The sequence below is a fragment of the Camelus dromedarius genome, chromosome 13, assembly GCF_036321535.1.
Source record: "Camelus dromedarius isolate mCamDro1 chromosome 13, mCamDro1.pat, whole genome shotgun sequence".
NCBI lineage: Eukaryota > Metazoa > Chordata > Mammalia > Artiodactyla > Camelidae > Camelus > Camelus dromedarius.
The window spans coordinates 55,837,616-55,859,282 of NC_087448.1; the positions used below are offsets into that span (position 1 = coordinate 55,837,616).

Here is a 21,667-nt window from a genome sequence, read left to right on the forward strand (position 1 = left end):
GATTGTTCCCCACCACCCCACTGTGGGAGAAGTCTTTCTCCTTTTGAATATCATTATAGGTTTTATAGATTTTTATATACTCAGTATGTTTCAATCAATTACAGGCATTATTCTTTATGGTGCTGTCTTCCTAGCCTACGTTCTCCCCAAAGGCAGGGTCTGAAGCAAAAGGCTCATGTAATATTATTTTAATGAGAAATCCAATCACAGTAAGCAAGAATGAGGGAGAAAGGGGAATAATACAAAGAAAGAGGGAGAGTCAATAGAGGTGGCTATCTATTAAATCTACCAGACTGAACTCTTAGAAGCCATATAAAGTATATTTCAGAATCACCCCTAGGGTTTGGGGGTTGGAGGGCAGGAAAGGAAGAGGAAGAATTTATATACTGGCTCTCATCTTCTATTGATCAAAGTCTTTCCCAAAAGGACACTAACTCCCCTACACTTGAGTTCAACTCCTCTGTTATTCTGGGTTGCACATGTGTGGGTCTGGGCACCAAGTGGACCCAATAGCAGTGGGCACTCGGAAGCCCTGGGGCAGGTAGCAAAGGGCTTACAGAATGACAGGAGCTGATGCTATTAGGTTATGACTGCATGAAGCTGGCATAGAGCTGAAATGAGACAAGTGAGTCCTAGAGGATCTGTGATGGCATGTATGAGGTATCTTAAATAATTGCTCAAATTTTCCCAAATTTTGGCCTTTCAACATAGCCCCTGCATCCTTTTGATACAATTTCAATAATCTTTGAACTTTCACTGCTTTCTTGTTCAACAAAATATCACAGGCTCACCTTGTATTTACTTTGTCCCACATCTGGAATGAGCCATTTCTCCAGGGGGATGTTTTCAAGTGTCACTAACAGTGCACTCACACTTACTCAAAAGTGTCCACTTACTGCATCCAGTTCCAAGCTCTCTGTTGGTATTATGCTTTTATCAAGTTTCAAGTAGCTCCTTATGGTCTAGTATCCTGTGGCTCAATTATAAGTTTACTCCCCTACCCAAGACTACCAATGAACAAGGCAAAGAGAAACAGGAAACCGGCACTAAATACACCCACATCAAAAGGGGGAAGTGAAGAAACATTAATCTATAATATATATGATATTTTGCTGGACAAGAAGAGCAAGCTTTCCTGCCTGGGGATGAGTTCCTCAGCTTCCAAACTGGTTGGCCCTGGTTCTGATCTCTGTAATCCCTGGGAGAACCCTCCCTACTAGTTGTCTCCAAAGTCACATTTGTGAATGGTTCCTGACTGGGAGTTTTCCCGCTGAAGCCAGTCTGCTTGTTTGGGGGTCAGATTTTGGGGTCTGGGAGTTGGCAAGGGATGGAAAGTGATGGATTTTTATTTCTCAGGCTTGAATTTCTTTGACAAGTCAACTGTCTTAGATTATTATGTGGCTTCTAATCACTTTGCTTTTTGTCTTCTACTAATCAAAGCCAGAAATTGTTGAATCTGGATCTACTATTGTGATTTTTGTCTCTAACCAGCTTCCTAGATCTGCCCACTACTCAAGTCCCCAGGTTAAACTGCTTCCATCTTGGCCTCTTCCCCCCAAATGGGGCACACCTCCCCGTATACCTAGGCTGCATCCCATTAGATTGCTCTGTATTCCAGGGTTGACTGTCCCACAAGGGAGAAGCAGAAGATGTTTGTGTTTTCAGGCTTCTCCTAGATTCTAATCATATTTTTCTTATACTTTGTGCCTCTCTGCTTTTGCTCATACTAATTTAACTCAAGGCTGTGATCACACTGGAGACACATTAGGCAAGCACAATGCTTAGGAAGTTCTTAAGCTCTCAGATTCTAGATATGCCCTTTAAGTTATCCTTTCCCATATGAGCTCATATCTTTTATCCAAAATCTTTTGACTCAAATTCTACACAGGTGGAGCTTTGCAAAACCACATATTACTCTATGATTCATTTCATTTATCTGTGACTTTGCTCATTTACAATATCATTATCATGAGAAGGGTGGCTTAAAATTTGACAACTGGAAGTAATGTCTAAGAGAGTCTTAAGTAAGACTTTTCTCTCAAATTTTCTCTTTTTTTTTTTTTGACTTTGCTTATAACATTGGATCATTCAGCATTTTTACAGCAGTCACTTTTTATTTATTTATTTTTTTTCTAGGGGGGGAGGTAATTAGGTTTGCTTGTTTTATTTATTTTTGGAGGAGGTACTGGGGATTGAACCCAGGACCTTGTGTATGCTAAGCATGCACTAGACCACTGGAGCTATACCCTCCCCATTATTCAGCATTTTTAAGTGATAGAAGACAAATTTTACAGCCTCCTTTCACCCTTACCTTGCCTGCATCTTCTAAAAAAAATCCTAACCTAGTACATTCATCTATTACCTAAATAAATTCCTATCTATCAGTTCTATCCATCACTACACTTCCCATTGTCCATGTCCTTCTGTATTTAACTCCCTACAGAAAGGAGTCAGCCTCTATTTTCCCCCACGTTCTTCTCTCCTGATCAATAACACTGTATTTACCTAAACAGATAATCAAGTTTGTTCTTGTGTTTGTCTTAATTATACTTCTAAGGTTGATGAAGAAACAATAAAACAAGAACTGTAGTACTTTAACATAGAGTGTAAATTTACAAATTTTTCTATAGGGAAATTAACAGGAAGTTGTAAAAGACTTAAAATACTCATATTCCTTCTTGTTTAATAATTCAATGTCTACAAATTTATTCTAAGAATAATAAGTATGCGAGAAAGCAGATACAGAAATATTTATCACACTAACACTGAGCAAAAAAAAAAACAAAAACAAAAAAACAACCCAGAAACTGAAGTCCAAAACTACATGATTGAGTATATTTACTTATTGGATTCCATGTGGCATGGGCACTGACCAATCAAAGCAGATGTCCAAACAACCAGCATAGTTGCAAGCCACTCAGCATACCTGCTGAATATTAAGTGAGTGGAGTTCATTCATCCACACAGAATATCATGGTCAAGTTGTTTCAAAATATTTAAAGAAATGAGGATATATTTATTGCATAATACCAAGCTTAAAACATCCAAGATGCTAAACTTAGTAAAGAATATGAGCCCCCAATTTTTGTTCTATATTTTTACATGAACCTTTCCTTCCATATGGACGTGGAAAGAATACCAAATGTTAACATTAGTTGGAACACTGGTGATCATGTTCATGTATTCTTGTGTTATCCAAATATTCTACAATCAACATGTACAGTTTTGCTACAAAATGAAGTAACATTTCCTAAAAATCACCATGTTACACAATATGATGCAGTAAGAACCACAGGAATTATGGGGAAAATAGGATTGGAGCTCAATACTCAAATATTTTGTCAGACTTTTTTTTTTAAAGGCAGAAACCTAATAAAAACAGTAGCACAGTTTTATGTATGTTAGGTGGTTAAAAAATACATAAATACCACAATAAAAATGGCACTTTTCCTTGAAAGAGACCTGACATTTGCTTGTGGAGGTGGGGTTAGAAGACTTGCAGCTTGTGAATTATTTTGAAATAGTGGAAACAGGATTATCTGAAATCAGCTGGAGAAGCTGTAACAACAAACGTGGATGAATGTGACTCCTATAACATGTGGTACACAGAGATAGCTGGTACATGTCCGAGGTGTGTGCATGTCTGTATTTTGTGTATTTCTCCAGGGCCTGGTTCAGCTAGGTGGTTTTCTGCATTCATGAAACTGCACAAAAGCAAACAAGAAATCTGGATTATGCTCCAACTGGTACCTAACGTATCAATCATACTAAAACAAATTTATGTTTTCAAAACAAGTGTTATAACAGAAATGATTATTACTTTTATTATTATAAAAATATATGTATATGCTGAGTATGCTAACAAGTATTGTGAACCTGTTGTAATTCTGCTAATTTGGGTGACTACAGATCTTTCTTTTTTTAAAGTGGTATTTATCTCTTTCTTACTCCCACTGCCTTTTTTCTCTCACTTCTCATTTATGCTTTTGTTTCTCTATTTTTCTCTCTTCCTGAAGACTACAGTGTAGACACAGAATACCACAGTTACACCTTCAGGTAGCCCAGGAATAACATTAGACTTATGCTTCAGTAGCCTTATGCCAAAAAGGAAGCCCCAAAGCAAAACGTCTGCTGACTATCTTAGGAGTCTGTCATGGTATCCACGTACCATAGCTATCTCTAGTTCTTCCTTCTCATAATTCCCATTTCAGACAGAATTTACACTGTGGCCTTGGAACTTGCTTGAAGATATTCAAACTGCTTTCATAAAAGCAGAATACAGAAGAAATGCTAGAGGAGAAAAGAGGTGTCCAATTTGCACTGAAATGAGGGTTAACTGATAGGATGAAAACACATTTCCAACTATCCATTAATTGCTGATCCTTGGCCAAATTTGGAAATCTTTAAAAGATCTTAACTTCAGCAAGATAACAACTTCATTAGTTTGGTTTCTGTTATAACTAACTCTGCTTCCCATCTCCTGCTTTTTGTTAGGAAGGCGGAAGCGTAAATTACAAAAATTAGGTGAGACTGCTACCCACTGGCTGTATTTCCAAATCTCTTAAAGCCGAGGACATCAATCTTTTTCTAATTTTGTAGCACTACTCTGGCCCCCTGCTGGTACTAAGCTGCAGTGGCAGCTGCAATATTTAGCCCTAAGCAATAAAATCTACTACGCCAGTCCAAGGAATGACTGCCTTGTTTCCCTAATGCCAAGATAAAGTATATCTATACCTGTATCTATTTAGTAATAAATAAATACAGATATATGGCCTCCAAAGGCCTTTATGTGATAAACTATTCTGAACATTCTTCTCATATCAATGGCTAGTTTCATAGGTAATAAATCTTCGGAATTAGGTTTGAATGAAAACAAACCATGCAGAAGTAACATATCTTTAAACTGGAGATAATAGCATACACTTCCAGGACTAGTTGTGAGAATCAAGTGAAACAGTATACATACACGCCTTGCACTTAGTTAAGTGTTAAATGTTAGACACTGTTCCACTCATAAAATTAAAAAAAAAAACTCTAGCATATATTAAAAGTGTATCATCCAACTTGCAGTTGCTGTCACTATTTTCGAATGGGGCAGATCCACTGGAGGAGTCACAAGCAGTTTGTGATTAAGCTCACTTATTAAACACTTAGTAGATGCACAGAGCTATACTAAGTGCTCCAGAGACACACATACCCACACCACCACCAAATCACTAACTGTGTGTTTAAGGACTTTTAAATTTGTCTTAGATACCAACCAGACCAAAACAATTCTATTAAAAGAATTCTGGATGCAGCATTTTAAAAAAGCATAGGTTAGGGATACAGAAACCCTGGAGTTTTGTCTAATTTACTCTAACCAAGAGATAGGGTTGAGGTGCGGGCAGGGGAAATGAGACTATCAGTTATTTGACCTAAGTAAAAAACTAAAAGCAATCTCAGAGGTTCTAGAAGTGACACAAGGGTTCCAGAATATTTGTACATTTGCAATTAATAACAAATTATCAAGGAGATGCTCTATAACAATGCTTTCTTTTACACTCTATTCATCCATATCTTTCATTCCAACAAACAATTTTGGGGTATTTTCTATGTGACACAAAGTAGTTCTCATAATGAACTTCAATTAATACTGTCAGTACTTTCAGAGTTGCTACTAGTTTATATGATGCTTTGGTGAAAGTCAGAAAAAGGGACAGGTGCAGCCAAGCAGATGCATAGATTAACCAGCAAACAGCACCATCCTCCAGGCAGATGCAGCCCTGCACCAGCCTGGCAATAGTTTGATGTGGGGGGAGGGGGATGTGAGCTCGATTTCAGGAGACTTTGGGCAGTGGACAAACCAAACAACTAAATGCAATGGCCCTGAACACTTGTTTACAATGGCAAGGATCTGTTACAACTTTCTCATCACTTCAACATGCAGGATTCATTCATCCAACCATCTGAGGGAAATCTGCTCTTTAGGATATGGAGTTGGAATAAAGAATTCATATTCTATTAGGGGATATAAGACATGTACCAAAAATAACTACAGTGTAAGGCAAAAAGTTACGAATCACGAAAGAAAAGACCAGTGAAATACCATAAAAATTCAGAAGAGCCAAAAAAAAACTTATATCTTGAAGAACCAGAGGCTGTTTCACAGCAAAGGTGCACTGGAACTCAGTCTTGAATGATGGGTACAATTTAGACACATGGAGATAGGAACAGACATTTGGGAAGTACAAGATGTAAGCAACAAAAAGTAATTTATCAGGAGGAAATGCTATGTGAATGACAGTTAAAAAAAAAGAAAAACAGGTTAGGATCGGATTATGAAGAGCCTTTCATACTAGGCTAACGAGTTAACTGTTAATTTGTGGGCAAAAGGGAGCCATGATGTAATCAAATTCTCCTTCATGAATCTGAATTTGGTAGTGTTGAAGAAGAATCAAAAGAGCAGAGAAACAGGAGGAGATGAAGTTAAAGGCAACTGCACTAGTCTAGGATGACGATGAATATCAGAGACAATAGGTCTGGCAAATGAATAAATGTACATGGTACTTGAGAGAAGAGACAAGATGACAATGAAAATGCTTGTGTGAAAGAGTAGATAGTAATATCTTCAAAATAAATAAGGAGCAAAGAAGGAAAAGCAAATTTTTACAAAATAACCAGTTGCTTGATATGTAACAATCTTCAGGTGCCAGCAAGACTTCTGGATATAGATGCCTATACAGAACCAGAACCTGGAGGGAAAACACAGCCAGGGCAGTATACCTGGGGGTTACCCATTCTGCCCATGCAGTGTGAGAGACCAAAAAGAGCACCAAGAACAAAAGTTTAGGGAACACCTATAAGTGGTCATAGGAAAAAAAAAAAAAGACTAATAAAACAGTGGTAAAGAAGGACAGGAGAACCAGACAAGTATACTATCACTGCGACCAAAAGGGAGAACATCAGGAACTCAGAGTGTGCGTCAATACTGAACGCTGGAGAGCAGTGAAGAGCATCCTGCCTGGACCTGTAACCTAAGGCCCTCTTTTCAATTCTGACAAAGTAAAAGTATTAGGGGTATTCAGAGAACCACCTACGATAGGAAAAGGCATCTTTAAGAATTCATATTCCCCTAAAATCCTAAAGACACAGGCTGATAGACCAAAGCCAGACTGGGATCACCAGAGCATACCACAGTATAGCAAAGCATAAAGCAGGCGGAGGACTCCAAGCCAGTTCTTCTGGGAAGATGGTAATACTGGTTCTGATCCAGGTCGCGTGGCTCAACAGCCCTGCCTAGAACACTGGATGAGCGGCTGGAGTCTTAGTAGTACTTGATACACAGCAAACGGTCACGGGCAAAATTAGGACTGTAAGAGGTTAAGGATGAGGTCATGGAGGCAAGAGCATGTATTACTGTTTCCAAGTGTCTGATAAGGAATGGAAGGAGAGCTTGAAGGACTAACAAAAGGGATTTTGTTGCTTTTTTTTTTTTCACTTTGAACTCTCAGTAGATTGAATGGTGGTGCAGATATGAGGAAGATGCAAGAGGAAGAGGATAATTAATGAGTCAAGATTCTTCAGCCCACAGTGGAGGACGGGATCAGGAACATAAGCAGAAAGTTTAAGCCCCAAGAAGAATGATATATATTTTTCTAAAATGAAAAGGAATGAGAAAATGTGAGTAAGGAAACTGTTCAGATAAAGAGGAATGAAGTTAGGAAGTATATGATTGCTTCCCTTTTCTCAGAAAAGGACTTATGATCATTTGAAGAGAATGAGAGTAAAGTAATAGAGTGTGCATTTGAGCAGAGTGAAAACTGAAGTTATCAAAAAAAAAGAAAAACCACCATATAAATGTATTAAGAAGAAAAGCTAAAAGCTATAACTCATGTACATCTACAGTTGTACCACAAACAGTAACTAAGTGAAATACATGCTATAGTACTCCTACAACCTCCAATTTAAGGAATAACAAAGAATGAAGTAAGAAAGAAATCATAGGATCCTGAGATACAACATATACAACAGCAGCATAACCAGCAAAAATGGGCTTCGAGCTATAACCATAGCCAGATAGTGATAATTCTCATATTTCCCTGCCCTTCTTTGCTGGATCTATTTGCTGTTTTCTCCATGGTTGGTACTTTTTTGACAAGTTCTTGCTTGAATCAATTAAGAACACAACACAGCTTTTAATAAAAGAACAACTCTCAACCTACTGAGAACTGACACATGTTCTCTTTTTATAAAGTATGTCATCTTTCAATTTTCCAAGGTTTTACAAACTTTCACTTTGCTAAAAATTATTGAAATCAAAGCTACACAAAAAATTTTACGTTGGAAAATCATGTTATCTCTGTTATAAATCTTTAAAAGTATAATTTGTAAGCTGGTGCACTACAGCCAAGAAGAAAAACAAGATCTAAAGAACATAGGAAGGACAAAGAATTAGGCTGAGTAAAGGGACAGAAAACCTTGAGTTATAAACTACTCTGTTTAAAATGTCAAGGGAAACTAATCTCAAAGTACCCCTTTCTACATTTTGAAGCTTGTTAATATTAGAAAGTACTTTTAGACAAGATAATTAATTTTCATACTCAAAGTCACTGATGGCAAACACATAGAATTTATAATAAAACATGTTCATTGAATAGAAAAAACTCTATAGAAGTAGTTCAGTGACTATGGTTGAACTCCTCTCTCTTTGACCATAACTCTGAAGACTTATAAAACATGATCTAGAGTAGGAGAAATGCTTACAATCTATTAGTAACTATTAACCACAGAAAAATACCTTTAATAAATGCAAACACAGAATGGCATCTTGTTTGACAAATAAAATACAAACTAGTGTACTTTTCCTGCTATATTCATATTTAAAATTTTTTCAGCATTTTGATTTCAAAATAAATGCTCATTGTAAAAAAAAAAAAACCTAACTTTTAATTTTATATGCTTTTCTAATTGCTTGAGAATTCCCTATCTTCCTCTTCTCTAACTACACTCCCCGAAGTTAACAACTAGTACTCATTTACTTTTACTCTTCCTGACATTTTTTTTCTCCAGGCGCACACAGACCTATGTGTGTTTGTTTACCAATACACACAACTTTTTAAAAATGGGATCATACCACACACACTGCTGTGTAAGTTATCTGTGTTTCTTAATAGTAGATACTGGATTTCTTGACATGCCAGATTTGATAGATTGACTTTATTCTTTTTAAAGAGCTGCTATTAAACCTTAATATTGGTGTACCAGTTTGGTCAACTACCTCTCTGTATGTAGACATTTAGGGAGTGGCTACTTCACCCCAACTCCCCACCATTTTATAATCTATTTTTAACTTATTCACTGACAATATAAGCATAAATTAGAATTGAAAATCATGATGCCAGTTCTCCTTTGAAAGAAGCTATAAAGTAATCATTTAATAGTAATAAACTCTGTTTCACTTTAAATGAAGATTTTGGCCTTTTATAGCTGGTAACCATATGCAAAAGTTGTCACTGTTTTCAATGCAATGTTACCAGTGATTCTGAAGATTTACCCATACAACTGATTTTCAAGTTAACTACCCATTATAGCCTAATTCTCCACTATCACTCAGTTACATGAGGCAACTTCTTATCAGTGTTTCTACAAGCTTACTGTAGTATTAGGTTCTCTAAGGAATTAAAAAGAAGTCTGCAACAAGGGACTTACCTTCAAGGAGCTTACAACTTTGGGGGAGAAAACTTAGTTATGTATATGAAACAATTACATCATAGTTTAAAGATTGAAGAAAATTTTAAAGGAAGGAAAAATAAAGAGACCAAGTATTATAAGGGATAGTATAGAGATTACCTAGTGAGGAAAGAAATGGTAAAGAATTAATGGAAGAATTTAGATGCACTTCGAAAAAGTACTAGGATTTGGATAGTGGGATAGGAAAGGGGAAGATACTCCCAGCAAGGGAAAGTGTTCTAGGAAAAACTTGAAGACTGGAATGAAAGGAGAAGGGGGAAACGTTAGGAAACGGGAAAGAAAGAGAGCGAGGAAAAAGGGAGAAAAGAAAATCATGGATAAAACAGAAATATATAGGAAAAGGTTTCTGAGATAGAGTGGTGGGCAGGGAGGGATGTTTGTTGTTTAGGTCCACACATCTGCTGTCAGAGGAGGAAGCCTGTGGAGAGGTAAAACTCAAAGATCCTAATGAGAAAAGAAGTCAACAGTAAAGAGTGAAGAGAACAATGAGACACAGAGACAGTTTAAAAAGAAAATAAATCAAGTTTTCTACCATAACATTTTTAAGTGAAAAAAAAAAGTTTTTTAAAGCAACAGCTATGTTTCTCTATAAATAGGCATTTTTAAAATGTAGGCTCTGATACATACATATAAGTTACACACACTACACTGTTGTATCATGTGAACATGGTGAAGTCTGCAGACTCCTGAGTTTCCATTAAAATCCCACGTTGAGGAAAGTTATGAGCGCAAAGGAGTAAGTCTGCTGTCGTCCTGATCTTTACTTCGTAGCTGACAACTTGAGTGACACTAGACTGTAAGCTAATGTGAAGGAAGGGAACGTGTGTGTTTTGTTCACTGCTTTATCCTCAGCAAACACTTGTGAAAATATCTCCGACTGATTTTTAAAAATTATGAATCACTTTCCTGTTCTGCTACTATATTCTTTGTATTGCATCAAAAGGAAAGACAAAGAGGAAGTGCAGACTTTTAAGTGATGAGTTGGGGAATTCATTAAAAACAAAATTAGTTGTTTTTTGTTCCTGCCCCTTCGAAGGGGATAACGCTTTGTCTCTAGTGAAGCTCATCTCAGGCTTACTCTCAGGTAGTCCACTTCAGTACTGACTTTCCTCATAATCAGCTCTGTGCCTTATATGCTGGCTTTACATACCATTTAATTTTTAAATTCCATTACAGGATTTTTCATTTCTGATATTCTGATTGGTAATTTTAATATGCCTGGTCACTTCTATAGTCTTTACTTATGTTTTAGAATCCCTCTTTTTTATTAAATATATTAAATTTTTATCTTATGATGGATATTTCTAGTAGCTGGAATCTCTGTAGATCTGTTTCAGTTGTGGTTTTTGCTGACTCTTGCTCATAATGTTTTGATTTTTCCCCCTGTTATATTTTGTGACTTTAAAAAAATGTGTATGAGTTTATTTTAAGAATTTCAACTATGATTATTTGATAACTGGGTTGATAACTCCCTCATGGAGGATCTGTGATTGCTTCTGGCAGGTACTGAAGAGCGTTACAGACCCAAGTCTGTTTTAAATTAAAACTCTCCATTTGTGGAATACTATTTAGCCATAAAAACCGACAAAATAATGCCATTTGCAGCAACATGGATGTTCCTGGAGAATGTCATTCTAAGTGAAGTAAGCCAGAAAGAGAAAGAAAAATACCATATAAGATAACTCATATGTGGAATCTAAAAAAAAAAAAAAAAAACAAAAAAAAAACAAAACAACAAAACAGAAACTGTCTCATAGACATAGAATACAAACTTGTGGTTGCCAGGGGGATAGGGGGTGGGAAGGGACAGACTGGGATTTCAAAATGTAGAATAGATAAACAAGATTGTACTGTGTAGCACAGGGAAATATATACAGGATCTTGTGGTGGCTCACAGCAAAAGATGTAACAATGAATGCATGTATGTTCATGTATAACTGAAAAATTGTGCTCTACACTGGAATTTGACACAACATTGTAAAATGACTATAACTCAATAAAAAAAGTTTAAAAAAAATGGCAACACCACCAAAAAAAAACTCCCCATTTGCAAAGTTTAGGGACCATGAAAATAGTATAAAATAAGGCCTCAGATCCAAATGAATGTGAGCTGGTGACCAGGAATAATTCAGGGAGATTTTAACTCTACCCAGAGCTGTGCGCTCTCCAGGATGGTCTCTGACCAGCCCTCTACACTTTGCAGAATGCAAGGAATTTTCCCCAGTCCCCATTCTTCTCCATGCACAAGTTTCTTTGCCAACAGAAACCCATGGAAGCCCCCCAAGTATTCAGAGACTTCAGCACTTCTTTACCTCACAGAATTTACTTCCTTGGTTTCTAGCCCCAGAAAGTTTCCTTTATTTTCTTATAGGTTCATTCATTCATTTTTAAGTTTTTAAAAAAATATTGGATCCAGTATTTTATATATTTGGTGGATCTCTTGCCTACCATCTTGCCAGAAATAGAAGTCTGTTTAATACTTCTAAAATTGTCTTGTAAAATTTAAATCAGGATATTATAATTATTCCTGATAAATTTTATTTTAGTGTGTTACTGTAGCCTACAAGTCTGTCAAGGGCACTTATAATCTTGACTGAATTATTGTATTAGCTTACCTTAGAAGTTGTTTATCACCTGCAAACTTGCTTCGACACTCTCAGCCTTCACCAAAGTCACTGATCAACACAGCTTCTGATAAAAAGAAAAGCTTAAAAATTAATATTTTAAAAAATATTATTTTAATTTATACAAATTTCAACTTATTTTCTTATTATTATCAGGTATATAGAACTGTAAATTAAATTTCCAGCATACACAAATATATCAAATTAAAATAGGAAAATCCCCCTACCCCAATTACTTCAAGATGCAGACTTTTAAAAAAGTAGTATTGAACCAAATAAAAATATTTTAACATTAGGGGAAACCAGCAGAAATGCGAAGGGGTGGTTTGGGGGAAGGGAGCTTTAGCATAACTGAAATCTCCATCAGCCCTCACCTTCCACAAGAGGAAACGTACCTTATATAAACTAGTATCTTAAAGGCCAATGTGTACAAAAAAGTTACACAAAACTTAGAAGAGCTCTGAAAGGGAAGCTTTGAAAGGTTTTCTACTTTTAACAGCATCATGAAAAAAACCCAGGCCTATTATGTAGTTTTCTTTACTGCTTTGCCAGTTATAGTTCACATCTTTTACTGTTTTCAGTCATCAATGGCAACTTCAAAAAATTTTTTTATCTCCAACATCAGCATAAGGACATGTGTATGTACATGTGTGTATGTGTACATTTTCCCACTAGAAATAAGAGAAAACTTACACTTCTTTCCTTTAGTACAATGCTCTTACATGAAGAATGTATAAACCACTGACTTGGGGTCTGCATCTTTTAAAATTTATTTTCTGAGCAGCCACTACAGGTTTAAACAGAACAGTTAGCTCTTGATGTTCTTTCTTCTCAATAATGTATATCCTGTAATAACATAGTAAAAAAAACACAGAGTTTGGAATCACATAGATCTGGGTTTAAATCTCAACATCTCTGATTCTCTTGGGAAAATAATTTCACTAGTGTCAACGGGCAGCTGCAAGAGCCAAGTTACACAGCATGAAGCCTGTCATGTAACCTGCACTCTATATTGTATTAGCTGTCCTTCTGTGTAGTTTTGTATTTCATTTCCACTTTGCACAATCTGTCAAAGGACTTTCCAGACTAAATTTTCTAAGTCATAGCCTTGATAAACTTTTGGGGTTGTGTTCAACAATTATCAACACTTTGCAACGATTATTTTACCCAACAATATACATAAAATACTTCAAAAATAGCAATACAACAATTATACTACTGAATACACTCCACTAAGACAGTACAGTCATTCCTCAGTATCCATGGGGGATTGGTTCCAGCTCCTCTTCCCCTACACCAAAACCCACAGATGCTCAAGTCCCGTATATAAAGTGGCATAGCAGAAAATAAAAAAGGAAAAATAAGAAAAAAAAATAAAGTGGCATAGTGACTGCATATATCCTATGCACATCCTCCCATATACTTTAAATCATCTCTCAATTACTTATAATACCTAATACAATGTATATGCCACGTAAATAGTTGCTGGCATGTGGCAAATTCAAGTTCCGCTTTTTGGAACTTTCTGGAATTGTTTTTCCCTAATATTCTTAACCTGTGGTTGGTTGAATCTGCAGATACAAAAACTGCAGATACAGAGGGCCAACTGTACTGTCCAAAATCTATGTTCTACAGTCACTAAAGTTGTCCCTTTTCCTGTGGGGTTTATGTCAACAAAATATTATATAGTTATATAAATGTATTTAAATTCCGTCTTAGATGTTTCTACTTTTTTATTTAATTTTACTTTTGAATATGTAAACATACATGATTCTAAGATTGAAACTACATAAACAAGTTATAATTAGAGAAATCCTTCCTTCACCATTGGCACCTTTCCCATTCCTTCCTTCTGCACATATACTCTATATACTCTCCTGTGCCTTTGTTTTTTTCCACTTCATAATATATTCTGTAGATTACCCTATACTGGTACCTGGAGACTTTCTACATTCTCTTTATGACTTCTGGGGGGAAAGGGTGACTTGGAAGGGACACCATCTACCTGGAGATTGTTCCATTGTTGCATGTACTTCAATCAGTTAATGGGCATTTTGGTTGTTTCCAATCTTTCGCTAATACAAGTAATGCTATTGTGACTAATCTTATACAAATGCCAGTTTACATTTTATGCTCGCATGTCTTTAGAACAGATCCCTAGAAGTCAGAGTGTGGGTCGAAGGATACATACATGTGTGATTTTGCCAGATACTACCAAATTCCCTCCTACACTTCATGCTTTCGTATCCATCCCGACCAGCAGTAGGGAAATCAGTGCTGGCTTCCCCACAGTCCGTAGAGTATACTGAAGAACTTTGCATTTTGGTGAGAAAGGCTTTAGTGTAGCTGTAATTTTTAGAATAGCTTTCATTTGTATTTCTCTTTGTATGATTCAAGTTGAACATCTTTTCTACGTTTTGTCATCTGTATTTCTTTCTCCATGAAATCTGTTTTCATGTCTTTGGCCCATTTTTCTATCAGGTTGATGGTAATTTGCCTTGATTTTTTAGGAGTTTATTTTCATTAAGGAGATTAGGTCTTTGTGATATAAGTTCAAATATTTCTTCCCACTTGTCTTTTGACTTTGCTCATGGCATTTTTCATCACGTAAATCTTTTTAATATAATGGAATTTATCATGGTTTTTATTTTCTTCTGAGACTGAGTCATAGTTATAAAATCCTTGGCATACAATTTCATAGACTTTAAATTTGTTCCATGGCTATTTTGCTTTGTAGGCTACCATTGAGAAGTTTGTTACTAACTTTATCTTTCTGCCTGGAAGCCCAGAGATACTTTTCATTATCTTGAAAGTCCAATAGTTTTATTAGGATGTGACTTAGTGTTGACTACTCTGGATTAATTTTCCCAGCATACAATGAATCTTTTCAATACGTAGATTTAAGTTTTCTGCTACTTGCAGAATGTTTTCACTGATTTAAGTTTAAATATTACCTCTATTATTTTTTTCTTCTTAGAAACTCTAATTTTTACATATCATCTATATTAATCCCTTTCTCTCAGTCTCTTTTTATATAATTTTCATTCTTTTGGTTGTCTTCGTGTCTTTCCTCAATGCCCCTTATATTCAGTCAAATCTATTCTCCTTTAGGTACCTTGGACTTTAGCTTTATTTTAAGAGACGATTTTTCTTTTTGTTTATTCTATTTCCTGAGTTCAGTAAATTCACTTTTCCTAGCTTTCCTTTTTTCTCCATTTGTTTTGGGGTTCTGAACTTGAGGACTACCTCTGTAAATGCTCATTTAAGGGTATTTCATTCAGGAAGGAGTATGTTTATTATTTAATTCCGATAGTTTTCTTCAGCTCTGTAGTTGGATAAGCTGTGGGGGAGACTATTCATCCGCTGAAATATTTTGAATCTCATTATATGTTTTCTACTTATAGTAATTTATATGGATGTTGTTTCTGTTCATTTTGATGTGTTTTAATTTTCCTAAACCACGTAACAACAGTACGTAGACAGAAGTGAGGGATTTGGAAGAAATAATGGACTTTTTTAGTTCAATAGCACCTTCTGTTGGCTTAATAAGGTACAGAATTTTTTAAAAAATCAATGACTCCTTTTTGGGGGGAAAAAGAGGTTCATCTGTCTTCTACTCCATTTCACCAAGATCCTTAATTTCTACTATCCCTTTTTTTCTTTATCACCAAGCCTCCAGGAAAATGGTGACCCTTCCAAGTCATCCTCTTCCCAGAGCAGTACCTTTCTGAGGCTGCCTCATTGGTCCCATGCACTTTCAAGTCCCTTCCTTTCATCTAAGGAGTCTCAAATTTCTTAGGATTTCCCTCCTTTGGGTGGGGTTCTCTTCCTGATGTTAATTTTACCTGCATTCTATTGACCTCAGGAAACTGCTTCCCTCTCCTCTGCTCTAAAACCTCAACCTCACTTGTCACTTCAGCATGGGTCCCAGAGCTGGCTCTGCTGCATTTCAGTGTTTATTCCCCTACATCCCCATAATTTGTAATTGTGTTAGTTAGGCAAGCATGGTGGTGATTTAATTTGCGATCCTTATAGATCTGCATGGTTTTTTTTTTAAAGGATATATAGAGAGATTTGGATTTAGACCATTGCCATCATCCTACAGAATCCTTGAGGAAACCTCGAGCCAGGTTTTATTTTTTTATTTTTGAATTATTTTCTAGTTTTGTTGCATATGGTCAAAATTTTGTTTGACTTTTTATTTTTTTTTTTTACAACTGAGGCATTTTTTTTGTGGTCTAATATGTAACAGATTTTTATAACTGTCCCAGTTTTCATTCTATTCTCTCTATATTCTATATATTCACTCTTGTTTTCTAATTTAATCATCACTTTAAAATATTTTTTTCTTATTCTTTCTGGAGTTCTGCAAGCTCTCATTTCACATCTTTCTCTAGCCTAGTCATCTCATTTCTGAGCTCCTTTTATTTCTGATTTGTGGGGTTCTTTTAAAGGTTTCATCTTTTCCTTAATTTCTCTTTGCTTGTTTTGAAATATTTAATTACCATTTTCATCTGCTTTTTGGCCACATTTTTTCTGGTGTGTCTTCATTATATGATGCAATCTTTTATGGCTCATTTTTGTTTTTTTCTTATGATAACTTACTATGTAGTTATATCATAGTCCCTTTCCTAATATATCTATATGTTATCCTAGACTAAGAAGAAGTTTTCCTGTGTTACACTGTATGGACATACTTCAGTTTTTAAAAATCCATTCCCTAGTTGAGAGATACCTGGGTTGTTTCCAGTTTTTGGTGATTATAAATACAACTGCTATAAATATTTGCAGAGAGAAGATCACAGGTTTTCATTTCACTTTTCATGAGAAAAGCATACAATAGTCATTGGGGAAATACAAATTAAAAGCATACTGAGATGCTGCTTAATATCTCTTTATAATGGCTACATTTTTAAAAAATTGATAATGCCACAAATGCTGACAAGAAAGAGAAGCTAATGGAGTGCTCCTATCTTGCTGCTAAATTTCAATCTAGGAGTGAGACTGCTTGGTCAGAAGATAAGGCATCTCTGATTTTACAAGAAACTGTTGAACTGTCTTCCAAATGTCTACAGGATTTGCATTCCCACCAGCAAGATTTGAGTCCTGTTACTTTGCATCCTTGCCAGCACTTGTGTATTTCTCTTTTCTTCTTCTTTTTTTTTCTTTCTTGCCATTCTAAGAGGTCATATAGTGGTATCTCACTGCATTTCCTCAAAAACTATTTTATACTTTCCTCATGAAACACAAAATTGTGACCATTTTCTTGTCATTAAATAGACTGTATCACTAAACACCCTTTGAAAATGTTAAAAATAATCTTTTTAAAAAGTTGAAATATAGTTTATCATGGTGGGTGTGCCATAATTTATAAAGCCATTCTTTTACCATTGGATAATATTTTTTATTTCCAATTTTTCACAAGTATAAAATTACAATAAAGCTTTTACTCTATCTCCACTTCCACAGAAGCTTCCTAGAAAGGGTCAAAGAGTATACGTATTTTTGTTTCTTGATGCATTCTGACAAATTTCTTTAAATATTTCTTTATCTACAGGTTAAATACTTTTCATGGAAGCCCTTTGTGCTTGTTCTTATGAGTTCATGTGCTTTGTTCATTTTTTCAGGGTACCGATGTTTTTATTTGTTGATTTGTAAAAGATGAATACACTCCCCAAAGGTATAGATCACACTTTCCCCGTAAATCAAGGCAGGCCTACCTCTGACCTCCCCACTCAATTCTTCCTTCTATTTGCAATATGAAATATACTTCAAATAAAGAAACATTTATCCAATATCAACTGCATACAAACATGCGTTCCTGACTCAGGAAGGAGTCTTGCTTTCCAGGGAGTATTTTGTTTCTTATAAGCAAATATGTAGAAATGAAGAATTTGAACATAGGCTGGTTAGACGAGATTGTGATTGAATGAACCATGTTTATCCTTCAAGAGGGAGAAAGTTGAGCTAGGCATAGATTACTTTCAAAAGAAATTTGGGGCAGTGGAAACCATTTTTACACAGAGAGAAGGAAAGTACAAAGCAGTCCCTAGGTCAGCAAGTGATGAGCCACAGGGATAATATTTGAGGGTCACAAGCTACCCACCTTACCCTCCAAAATATAACTGTAGGAACCCAACAGAATCATCAAAAGCTCTTGAAATCATAACAGAAATGGTTACTTTAAAAATTTTTGTTACAATATAGAAATAACTTTTAAAACTTAAGGTTGAGAATAAAATCCTACTCTTACTACCACCTGCAAATATTTTATCCCCTCTCCCCCTTCCATTTTAGCCTTTGACTGAAGCCTGTGGCTTATAATGGCAGGAAGTAACACAGCCACTTTGGTCCACAGGATGGAGCTGCATGAGGATCACAGAGCAACAGATCAGAAGGAGCTTGGTCCCCTGACAACGTTTTCTAGCAGAGCTACTTGGCCAGCTCATACTTCCATATAGGAAAGAAATAAATTTTTTATCTTATTTTTTTAGGCCACAACTATGTTTTTCAGTTTCTGTGTCACAGTAGCCAAACCTATGTCTTAACTAATACAAATTTCAAGTTAAGGAGTACAAGATTTGTCAGTAATACAGCAGTATATAAAGTGTGGTTAAGAAAAAGAAAAGGCAGGCCTAAATTAGGGCAGTGGCAATGAGAGTAGAAAATGAGGAGGAAAGCCATTTTGGAGGTTGAAGCTACAGATTATACAACTAGACAAAAGAGAAAGGTAAGAATTTGAAGTTTTAAATCTGAGCCACTCAGAAGATGCTTATCCCATTAATCCAGGTAGGAAACAAGAAAGAGGGAGAGTAGTATATAAATTGAGTAGATCTAACTGTACAAAAGGCTGTGAGAAATGTGTATTAAATGCTTAAAAGAGCAGAACTTGACCTAGAATTAGGGTTCATTTGCACATAAAGATAGTTTAAACAGCAGAAACAAATGAGATTTCAAAGGAAGAAGTCATTGTAAAAGCAAAATTTTAGTGTTTCAATTCCCCTATCTTAAAGAAAAAACCCAAATATATAATAATTTAAACGTTTCCTCCTTTAAGTGAAATAAGATGAATGTCCCATATGTTTACCTCACAAGCACTTTCAGGAGTTAATGGACATTCTCATGATTCAGGCAATCAATCAATTGCATTGATTAGCTGGACACCACAAACTGCAGTAGTCATTTTGATCTTTATATAATTTTATATCATCTTTTAGTCACACTGCTCAATTTATTTCCTTAATGGACCTGATTATTTAAAGATCAGAAAAGTAATGGTGAAGTGCACCAAATTAATGAGGAATATAGAAATACTTCTGAAAATCTCAAAATGTTCTCCCAAAGTGACATTGATAAGGTCAAAATCATTTACAAAGCCCAGCAAGGTATTCCTAGTACTTCAAAAATAAATTTAAAAAGAGGAATGATTATTATATGCAATTTGGTTTTTAAGTTACTGAGGGGAAAATCCATCACATTTTAATGTTTTCTTTAATAAAGAAGTGTTTATATTTTCACGTATATGTAGAACTTACAAATAAAATGAATGAACAAATGTAACAAAGCAGAAACAGATTCACAGATACAAAGAACAAACTAGTGGTTACCCAGAGAGGAAGGGGATTAAGAGGTACAAACTGGGTAGACTGGCCTAGGAGAACTGCTAAGATTTATGTCAGAAAATGTTTGCCTGTTTTCTTCTATGAGGTTTATAGTGCCTTGTCTGATAATTTAAGTCTTTAAGCCATTTTGAATTTATTTTTGTGTACAGTGTGAGGGAGTGTTCTAACTTCATTGATTTACATGCAGCTGTCGAGTTTTCCCAATGCTACTTGCTGAAGAGGCTGTCTTTTCCCCATTGTATATTCTTGCCTCCTTTGTGGAAGGTTAATTGACCATAAGCCTGTAGGTTTATTTCTGGACTCTCTATTATGATTGAATAAAGAAGCTGTGGTATAGTTATACAATGGAATACTACTCAGCCATAAAAAAGAATAAAATAATGCCATTTGCGGCAACATGGATGGACCTGGAGATCATCATTCTAAGTGAATCAAGCCAGAAAGAGAAAGAAAAATACCATATATCACTCATATGTGGAATCTTTAAAAAAAAAAAAAAAAGACGCAAATGGACTTATCTACAAAACAGAAACAGACTCCAAGACATAGTAAACAAGTAAACTTATGGTTATGGGGGGAGGGGGTGAAAAGGGATAAATTGGGAGTTCAAGATTTGCAATACTAACTACTATATATAAAATAGACATAAAAAAACAACTGTCTTCTGTATAGCATAGGGAACTATATTCAATATCTCATAGTAACCTATAATGAAAAAGAATATGAAAATGAATATATGTATGTGTATGACTGAAACTTTATGCTATACACCAGAAATTGACACATTGTTAACTATTCCAATTTTTTAAAAAGAGGTACAAACTACTAGGTATAAAATAAAAGTTAGTAAAGTACACCACAGGGAATATGAAACTGAGTCCCCCTAAAACCAAGTTCCTCTGCCAAGTTTATGATTAACTTCTGTATCTAAAACCTATTCCCTTTCTTATCCCACACCTGTTTCCCTCAAGATTGAGGAGTATCAAAGAAAAAAGGGGACCGAAACCAAGCAGGACCCTGCAGGGCCCTCCTGGGTACAAAAGTTCTTCTGTGTCCCTCATTTCCCATTTGTAGATAAAGGCTTTAGTCTACTAGGCTTTCCCTGAGTTCCCCAGACTGGTTGGAACCAGAAGGTTGATGATTAAGATTCCTGAAACATCATCCTGTTACCTCACCACCAACCAATCAGAAGCAAGTCATGAATCCTGCAACCTCCATTCCCAAATGTTGCCTTTAAAACTGAGCCCGAGAAAACCACTGAGTTCAGATCTTCTGAGCTTGAGCTGCCCATACTCCTTGTGGGGCTCTGCAATAAACGATGTACTTTCCTTCACCATAACCCAGTGTCAATAAACTGGCTTTGCTGCATGGCAGGTGAGCGAACCCAAGTTCAGTTCAGTAACAAATATAGTCAGTATTTTATAATAACTTTGTATTAAGTGTAATCTATAAAAATATTGAATTACTATGGTATATACCTGAAGCTAATGTAATATTGTAAATCAACTATACTTTAATAACAATTTTTAAAAGTGCTTATAATCACTCTAAAACCTTCACTCATAAAATCATTTAGATTTCTAAAGTACCAAATGCAAGAATTCCAAACAGGTTCTGAGAGCAGTTTTTAATTTTTTTCATGCTGTATTAGATAAATAGATTATAATCTACATTCTGTCACAAAACATA

At 35.6% G+C, this 21,667-nt stretch overlaps 1 protein-coding gene across 2 annotated transcripts in view; it reads right to left on the reverse strand.

Moving 5' to 3' along the window:
* The window catches only part of CAB39L (calcium binding protein 39 like), an 86,680-nt gene that overhangs the window by 62,819 nt on the left and 2,194 nt on the right, over positions 1 to 21,667 (reverse strand). Inside the window, exons 2-3 of one of the 2 annotated variants that reach the window (XM_010995190.3) lie at positions 13,050 to 13,202; positions 12,348 to 12,423 (exon numbers count right to left, since the gene is read on the reverse strand). The gene's annotated coding sequence lies outside the window, so the exon portion shown is untranslated. The remainder of the gene's footprint in view (positions 1 to 12,347; positions 12,424 to 13,049; positions 13,203 to 21,667) is intronic. The other variant, XM_031466422.2, reaches the window with a different exon arrangement.